Raw genomic sequence first — 9944 nt, forward strand, 5'->3', positions numbered from 1 at the left:
CTCCATACCGGTCCACAGAACCTGATTTAGCTCAGTGCCTGAAGTCTATGAAGGCACTAAGGACGCCACAGACTGGGGTGGCTAACTGGGGTCTGTGGGCCAAATCCAGTCCACTTCTCCTAATTTTATAAATATAATTTTGGGGGGAACACAACCATGCTCATTCATTAGCATATTGTCTATGGCTGTTTCGGGGCTATAGTGGTGAAAGGAGTTGCAACAGACCTTTAGGCCTGCAAAGCCAGAATGTTCAGAGGATAAGTTTGCCTATCCTTGGATAACACTTAGTCCTTAACACCACAAGGGAGAGTGAATTGTGGGGAGTTTTATTCTGAGTTGTGACCCTGAATTTCAGGAATGGATCATCCTCTACCAGAGCAATTGGCTGGCTTAGTGTGGTTTGTAGTTTCCTCTTGTATTTTCCTGCCCTCTATCAGTGAAGTACAACTTCATGTGTCAGGAATTGACTCACACGGTCTAAGGAGGGCACATAGGCTAGAGACATAAGTGAATGGCGCAGGGCTATTTCTTCTGTTATTTCGAGTCCATTGTAAAAGTGAGGTCATGTAGCTGGATTTGGGGGCATCACCCTCTATTGGGGGCTGGTGATGAAGGAATCACTTTCAGGGTTGAATCTCCTCTGCTTCCTTCCTTCCCTCTTACTACTATTCCTCCCATCCTAACCCCTCTGCATCTCAGACCCTGCTCAGGATAGGTCTTGGGGTGAGGTACCATGTAGACATGAGATGAAAGTCTCAACATCTTGTCTTGTGAAGGAGCTAGTAGAGCAAGAATGGGAGAGAGCAAGGGTATCGTATAGGCAGCTGTGAGGAGGAAAAGGGGGTTCTTGGGCCAATGGAGTATCTCAGTTTATTAGGTAGGAGAGAAATAAAGAAAAACTAGTGCTTGCCCATCCTGTATTATACTTTCCTAAGCTGTTCTATATTTTGCTCTGTCATTCTGTGTTACACTGGCAGTATCATTGCTACATGACACTTATGTGAGGTTATGGCCAGGCACGGTGCTTGGCATCCTTTGTGTACTGCCCTCTGAGGAGCTTTTTTCTCCCTCTCTGGCAACTATTCCTGCTTCTACTTACATGTCTTTCTCATCATCTAATGCTTAAATGATTGAGTTCTTCTAGACTTAGTTGTGTATGTGCTCTTATATCTCTCATTCTATATATCTCCCTAAACAATTATATCTACTCCTGGCTTCAACTTCCTTCTATAAACTGATAACTCAAATGTGTAACTCTTACGGGGACCTACATTATGAGCTTCAGATCTAGTATCCAATTGCCTAGTTGGATCCAATTGCCTAGGCTCGCTCATGGGTTTTTTTGTGTGTTTGTTTTATTCTACTCTTCCATTATGTGCTATCTTAATAAATGTCTCCATCATGATGAAATTTCTTAGTTCAGGAATTCCTGTGACAATCTTGTCCCTTGTATCAAATTTTGAAGTCCAGTGGATTTCCTCACCTAAATATCACTGTAAATACATCTATTTCTTTCTAGTCACACGGCCACCATCCTAGTCAAAGGAATATGAAAGTTTGTTATCTGGTCCACCTGAAACCCCTCCTAACCCGAATCATGAGCTGTTCTACTTTTCTACTTGAAACTTTTCATTGCCCCTTTTCTTGTTTTGTTTTGAAAAGTCCAATATTGTTACCTCCAAGGCCCCACCTGATTCCTACACAGCCTTTTTCACTTCCTCCCACGTGCCATTCTTGTGTCGTTCATTATCTTGCTCCCTCTGCTGAAAAAGCCCTTGCTTCCCTATGTTTGGCCTACAATTTCCAGACCCATTTCTTGCCAGAAATTAAGTCATATTTTTAATTTGATTCTTAATCTTTCAAAAATGGTCAGACTAGGTAAGGTACCACAAATTTCCTATATGCAGCTGTAATCACAATTGTCATGAAGTAAATGAGTACATAATTATGTAAAATCTGTCAGTGTCACTAAAATGTAATCTCTAGGAGGACGAGGGCCATATACCCCTGGTTTAGAGCTGCGTTTGCATGTCCTAACACACAACTCTATAAATATTGAAAGAAATTAATCCACTGATTGACTTATTGAATGAATGAGCTCATTTAACACATATAGTCTCATACGATATATATTGTTATCAGCATTCATGGTAACTAAGTAAAACTAAGTTTGAAATCTAAGCTATGAGACCCTCATGCTCTCCATTATACTACAAAGAAGCAGTTTATTGGCTATCCTCCTTGTTTCCCATCACCATGTATAATGAAAAGTTGATGAGGCTCAGCTACTGAATCCTAGGGAAAGGAAGAACTAATCAATATGTAACAGTGTTTTTGGTGTTAAGGGTCAAAGTGAATAAATTGTGTACCTTATTACCCTTACACAGATAATGGCTTTCCTGGATATCACTCTTTTATTTTAAGGCCACTTAGTCTGAGTATTATTATTTTTAATGCACTGACACATAAAATGAAGAAATGGCCTAATAATGAATACTTGATCCCCAAATCATGAAATCAATTTTAATATGCTTGGAAGATTTAATATTTTCTTAGTGTAGCGAGATTGATGAAGTCCTGCTAATGAATATATTGACGAGATTGAAGGAAAATGGGCTCAGTGGTCTTTTGTCACCAGTGAGATGAACCCTAAAATACAGACTAAGAAGTAGGTAAAGAAGACGTCATTAAAGCAACTTTAGACGAATAAAAAGTTAACACTCTTTTAAAAAGGTTCATAACTGTGCATTTTTATACAGATAACAAAATACAGTTAATTTTCTCAGAAAATTAATTTTAAATTAACATATTTATTTTTAACTGTTTTAAAAAATACTGTAGGAATCTGTTTATTTTCTGTCTGGATCAGGGATTATAGACTCAAAAAGAACTCCTTTTCCTGGCATATCAATGAAAGCATTTTATTTCAAATAATACCTTATTTAAAGAACTGATAAAATGTCTTTTTAAACCAAGTAAATACTAAGAAATGCAAAATTAGCTATTTTTAAAGACATTAATTGTTAATTCATATTTTATAGTCAATTTTGAATACAGATATAAGTTTCAAAAGGTGCATTTCTCCTAAATCTACCTATCAAGCTGTATTCCTATGCTAACCAGCTTGAAGACAGATAGTAATTTTAATCTGAGTTTGTAATGCATCAGTTTAGCACTATCGATCTGCTAAAAAAATGAAAGTAAACTAAGCAAGAGCCAGTCTCAATACCAAAGGAATGATATATTGATTCCATCTGACAAAGCTTTGTCTACAGATCAATGTGTCTGTGCAGCATAGACCAGTTAAGAATAAAACAAGGTGGGCAAAGGTCAGGAAAGAAACACAGGGCATCCAGGATTATTGGAGACCATGAAATGAACATATCTTTAAGTTCAACTGAGAGGCGTTTAGAAAGGAATTCATTAGGTTTATTGGCCAAAAAAATTCACAACATAAATATTTAATGACTAAAATACGATGCCAGGATCATAGGAGCCACTTTGAAGAAATTAAGACTCACTTTTTAATCAAGAATGACTCTGTAGTGAGTTTGTGAGGTAAAGACATTATATGAACTCAGTCTTGCTCTCATTCCACCACATGTGAAATCTTTTGTTAAAAAACCTGTTTCCTGGGCCGGCCGAGTGGCGCGATGGTTAAGAACTCGCTTGGGATGCCAGAGGGCCCCGGTTCGGATCCCACATATGAGGGCCAGTGACACTGCCCTCCACAGCTAAGATGCTGAACAACAGCTCAACCTGGAGCTGGGCTGCCATGAGTCGCCGGCGACGGCGTGGGCTGCAGTCCCTGTGGCAGTGGGTTGCCATGGGCTACCGTGTGTGGCCAGCAGCCAGCGTGAGCGGCCAGCAGCCGCAGTGAGTGGCCGTCCAGAAGCCGGCGACTGATCTGCCTCGCCAGAGAAGAGCGCAATGATGGTGCCAACTTGGGCCAGTGAAGCAACGTCCTCCACAACTAGACTGAAGAACAAAACAACAGCAACTTGTCTGTTCCCCTTCCCCCAATTCCCCAGCATTGTTCCCATCCCCCCCAATTCCCCAATAAAAATCTTAAAAAAAAAAAAAACCTGTTTCCAGTACCCCATATCAAGCACTTATAATATTCACGTGTCCTCAATTTCAGAATTCTCTGACACCTTATTTTAGATCTTAATGGTTGACATGTATAATCCTCTGAGAACCAAAGGGCTTTTGGTCATCTGCCGGTTTTATTAGACTAGGTATACATTCTTTCAACCTGATAACAGAATTTAATGTGGAACACAAATATCATATTATTCAATGCATTTAGTGTCTTTCATGATCTTTTGGTACCATCAGGTTGACCTTTTCCCAAGCAGAACCATTTATTTAACTTATCATCTAATTAGCTTTTTATAAAACTTTAACTTTTGAATCTTGATTCATTTATTTAAAATATATTTTCTTTATTACTTTGAGAATATTCATGTATTATGACTTTGGATTTAATTCTCCAATTAATGTTTATCCTACAGCTGTGCTTGGTCTTAGAGAGCCAAATGTGTGTGATTTCCAACACAGTTGCTTCTTTGGTTTGTCAATCCGTATTTTATATTACATTTGTATATTCTTAAGTTTCAGATTTTAAAAAATCACATATATCATGCTGGGTTGATAAAAGATTGAGGGATGGAAGAAATACTTTCTAGCATAATCATAAAGTAGTAACTCATCAAATTGCTGGCTTCCTCCTGTGAAATAAAATTTAATATTCTATATTAAACTACATGTGTATGAAAAAAATTCTTATTATATAGCCTTTTCTACTCAGTATTTCATTTATTTATTTATTTATTTATTAGCAATTTAAATATCCCCCCACCCTTTCTTTTAACTTAGTGTGACAATTTTCCATAACAAACTACTAAAAGAGAGGCTTTGGTTAAGAATGGAATGAAATAGCAAAAACAAACAAACAAATAAACAAAACCAATTATATTCAAACAAAAGCATCCTAACAACATTTGTGAGATGTGTGTCTTCAGTGTTTACTTTCGGCTCGCACTCCTTCCTGTCATGCCAGTGGCGGAGCTGTCAAGGGGTGCAGTTTGTCAGTGTGTCCTGCTGGCTCGGGGAGGTCCACTTAGCTTTACATTTTCTAAAGGCTCTGGATAGAAGACTCAAAGGTCTTGAAATCCCAAAGTGCCATGGTTTCATCGATGCCAGTGGTGCAAAATGTGCGACAGTCTTGCTTACCCACCTCGTAAATAGCTCCTTGAGTGATGCTACTCTGTGTAGGGTCTCCAGGCTGTATTGTGATCCTCGGTGGTGGCCCGCTGACCGTGTTGCGGAAGCTTTCGTGGCACACGTGTGGGGTTCGTTGCTCTGTTCTGGAATGTCTGGCTTGGAGATGAAGATCAAACAGCCGCAGTCGCCATAGTTCAACAGCATTGGGCAGCAGTCATGGCCAGCAGCAGCTAACACGCCATTCTCAGAGACAAGTGATGCACTCAGAAGGGGCAGGAACTAACTCTTTTCAGAGTTGAGACCTGCACGCTTTTTGAGGCATCTGCAAAGAACACCGTGCTGCCATGGCTGACCCAGGCCAGGCGGCTCCCACTGGCAGAGAAGCTGACCCCGTGCACCCAGCCACCAGCGCCACTGCCAGCAGATTCTCACATCACCTGACCAAATGGCATCTTGCTGCCGCAGGGCATAGTGGCTGTCTTTCCATCCACTTCTTTAATGTATGCAGAAAACACTCTGTGTTTGCAATCACATGATCCTGCTGCCAGCAAAACATTGTTGGGATGCCAGTCCAAGCTGAGGACCATGGAGAGAATTGGCTTTCGAATGTGCTTACTTACCCGCCAGTCATTTTCGGACTTGAAGTAACAAACAGAAATGAGTCGTGCTTCACTTCCCACAGCAAATGTATTCTCTAATGGGGATCAGTTGGCAAAAGTGGCTGCATGGTTAATTCTCAGAATTACCAACGTTGGCTTCCAGATACCATCTTTCTGACTCCAGATGTAGGAGTTTTGGTCTGCGCCACAAGTGATGATGCGGTTGCTCCTGGGAGCCCAGTCCATAATGCAATGTGTCCATTGTGCTCCTTGAGTTCATGAGCTTTCGCCTATTGGCTCCCCCTCTTATAGATGTGGACTTCGTAATTATTAGAGCTAAGGGCAATCTGTATACAATCTCTGTTCCAGGCATGCCAGGTGATTGGCTCTAGGAAAAATGGATGCAGGGACATTATTCTTTGTGTTTTCAAAGGGTAGATAGCTGGGGAGGGGGCAGTCTGGACAGGCTTGGGGCAAACTTTGCTCAGTTGACACGAACAGGCTCCGGCAGGTGCTGGCAGAGGTCTTATTACCAAGTCTTAACCACTACATTATAGAACCAGAGAAGGCTATCTGCAGCCTTATAGCTATGGAAAAAAATAATCTACCACAATGCCTGATCTCACCCCTCCCCCTTGCAGTTTTTATTTTCTGGGACGTCTTACATTTTAAGGGCACAATTTGGTGTCAGCCTATATCAACATTGTTACTTTAAGAATAAAAATATTCTATTTTATGAATTATTCAAATTAGCATGTGTTTGGAGATTTTTGAGGATTCTAATGTCCTCAAAGAAGGTCAGATGTGACCTTCTAAGATGATTCAAAAGGAACATTGAAACTAATGTATGTGTAGAAATACTGATTTCAAAATAAAATAATATATAATATAATCAGAACATTATCTCCAAAAAAAGTGTATGCAGTTTGGAGTTTCATTATTTAGATATTATCTTTGTTTTTAAGACCAATTTGATTGTCTATTTTGATTTAAAACCTAAGGAATAAAGGGGGAAAAAAAAGAAACTATGGGGCCATCCGAGTAACGCGTTATTTAAGAGTTGGCTTGGGAAGCCAGCTCTGAGAGTTGGGCCCTGTTCGGATCCCACATTAGGGCCAGTGACGCTGCGCCCTCTACATCTAAGATGGTGAACAACAGGTTGACCTGGAGCTGGGCTGCCATGAGTCGCAGGCAATGGCATAGGCTGCAGTGGGGCTGGCCGGCAGCTGGCGTGAGCTTTCGTGAACTGCTGTGAGCCGACGTGAGCCACCAAGAGTGGCCATCTAATGGCCAGCTGCAGATCTGCCTCACCAAGGAAGAGCGAAATGATAATATCAACATGGGCCAGTAAAGTGATGACCGCCACAACTAGACTGAAGAACAAAAGGACAGCAACTTATCTGTTCCCCTTCCTTGATTCCCCAACGCTGTTCCCTTCTCCCAATTCCCCAATCAAAAATCTTAAAAAAAAAACAAAAAACTGATAATTTACATCCAAAGGAAGTATGTGCTAATGCTGAAGTTCAATAGCTATACAGCAACGCGTCATCCATGTTTACCCTCTTGGTTTATGCAATTTGTTTTAGCCTTAAGAAGTGTGAGTCTTCTATCCTAGCAAACCTTGGATTATTATACATATGGTTTTCTACTTTACATACCTTCTGACTCAGGTCTAAAGAAATATTCATACATTGCAATTGTATTTCATGCAAGGAAATATGTTCCTGGATACTTTACATAACTCAAACCTTCCATCATTCACAATTCACAAAGGATGACAGATTTTTATGTGTAACTGCTAAAGTGGTCCCATTCTGTGGAAATAGCATACACCTAGCTCACCAGTAATTTTGTCTGTCAGCATTGAAGTTCCTTGAATAACTGATAAATTATTTTTTTTCAAATTTGTGATTTCTAAAATTTTGTTCATAATATGAGGATTTACTTTTTACTTGATATCATTTCAAATAAACTCAAAATATTATGGCAGCATATGTCCTTTCATCTTATAAAACTTGTGCTCAAGAACTGAAATTATAATGTGACTAAGGTCATATGTTTATGATTTTAAATAGTAATCAAAAGGATAAGCTATTGCATTTAAATAGAGATAGTGGTTGTTATTACCTTAGAAACAAAACTACAAATAGTAGTTAATAGTTTACTTTTTATGTTAGCAAAATAAATACATTCATTTTAGTTTATTTCTTTGTTTTTTATACTTACATTAAGAAGTATTTCCATAGAATTGGACCATGTATAAGCTTCCAAGTGACATGGAACTAGAAAAAAATCCTTTATTAATTATAATCATGGTCATCCATCACAACCTTACAGATAAGTGAGGGTATTTGACATTGTTTTCACAATCTAGCATAGAAAATGGTGGAGCTTTTCGATTTGGTGGTTACCTAGTCACTCAAAATTTCTCCTGGAAAATCAAAGAAAATCTCCTTTGAAAATGTCTACGGAGAAATATGGCAGCCTTCTGTGAACACAAGCTGTTCTCTGGCCAATTGTTCTTGATCTTAGTATTTAGATGCCAGAACTTGTATCAGTTCAGGAAGCTAGACACTACAGTGTACAAACCAGGATAATAAATAAAATGTACTGGTATGGAAATGAAAATCTATGCTTTATAAATACTTCAAATATTTTTAAGATTCAGGTTACCGTATATATGATGTCTAGGAGATTTGTCTGTCTTAGAATACCCCCTCCTTTTTGATATACACTCAGTTTCAAATACAAACTTTTCAGCTTCCATTGCCTTGAAAGGTCTGGGAAATGCAAGCACTCTCCCTTTCTATCTCTGTAGATATCAGTGCTCATCTCTGAAGGGGCTGAGCAAATGGCAATAGTGACAACGAGATGGCCAAGGAGAATTAGCAGTTGTCCAAATTGTTGCCCATCTGGGCTATTTTCTTCATTTCAGACCTGATACTGAGTTTTATTGGATATCAATCTATATAATCATATAGATATGCCATTTCTATCTCACTAGCCCTAAAAAAAAAAAGCAACAATGGGCAACAGACCAATTTGACCCATGGGCTGTCATTTGCAGACTCTGCTAAACTATACTTTTTAGAAGTACATACAAATGTAAGTCCAAGTAAACACACTTTGCCCTGGTACTGGCGTATTTATTTCATGGATGATATATTATTATATATTAATAACTATCATAGGAAACTGATATGTTACTATATAGCAATCATAACTCTTATTGGCTTTATAATAAAAATGGATATGCTTTTTGAAGTGGTATCACATGTACAGATACTAAATTGGTAGTGTTCTGTATTGTCAAAGTCATTTAAAATAATAGCAACCTCACTAGTTAATGGGAAAGACAAAAATCGTAACCATTATAATTGGGGAGGACAAAAAAAACAAAACATCAAAGAACATTGTATATGTTTTAAATTCTTACAATCACTATCAGCTTCAGCAGCTAATTTTTTGAATGTTAATTAAATAGAATAGAACCTTCTATATATCATTATGCATTAACCATTAAGTTAATAGCCAAAAAAATGAATGATATCTTGTCAATCATTAAGATACAATATATTTCTTAAAATTTCCAGAATCTGGACTCATCCTTTTATTGAAACAGCATTCTACTTTATCTGTTTTGCTCAGAATTTGAACATGATGATCAGGAAATATGTTAAAATAGGAGGAATATGACATTTGTAAGACAGAATAATCTCGTGGTTTCCCCAATGCATTGAATCTGTATTTCATCAAGCTGCATAGCTTTGTGGCCTCTTATCACATGAATTAGTAATTTTGATACCCAAGTTAGCTCTGGAAAAGATAGACTGCATTTTTCTTTCCCCCTGATGGTGATCAGGGTAGAACAGAATAAGATCCTCAGAAGAATGTCATCCTTAAGCATGAAGAGTTCCTTGCATTAATGTGATTCCAGAGAAGACAGCACTTCACATCCCCACTCAGGGGTGCAAGGCAACCTTCTAAGGCAGCGGTTCTCAATTTTCCTAATGCTGTGACCCTTTAAAACAGTTACTCATGTTGTGGTGACCCCCAACCATAAAATTATTTTCGTTGCTACTCTATAACTGTAATTTTGCTACTGTTATGAATCGTAAT

At 38.6% G+C, this 9944-nt stretch overlaps 1 protein-coding gene and 1 pseudogene across 15 annotated transcripts in view; one reads left to right on the forward strand and one right to left on the reverse strand.

Moving 5' to 3' along the window:
- ROBO2 (roundabout guidance receptor 2) overlaps positions 1 to 9944 on the forward strand; it is a 1367338-nt gene that overhangs the window by 1135927 nt on the left and 221467 nt on the right. The window lies entirely within an intron of this gene.
- LOC109391948 (actin-related protein 2/3 complex subunit 1A pseudogene) lies at positions 5138 to 6198 on the reverse strand (annotated as a pseudogene).

This window comes from Hipposideros armiger, unplaced genomic scaffold (assembly GCF_001890085.2).
Source record: "Hipposideros armiger isolate ML-2016 unplaced genomic scaffold, ASM189008v1 scaffold_308, whole genome shotgun sequence".
NCBI lineage: Eukaryota > Metazoa > Chordata > Mammalia > Chiroptera > Hipposideridae > Hipposideros > Hipposideros armiger.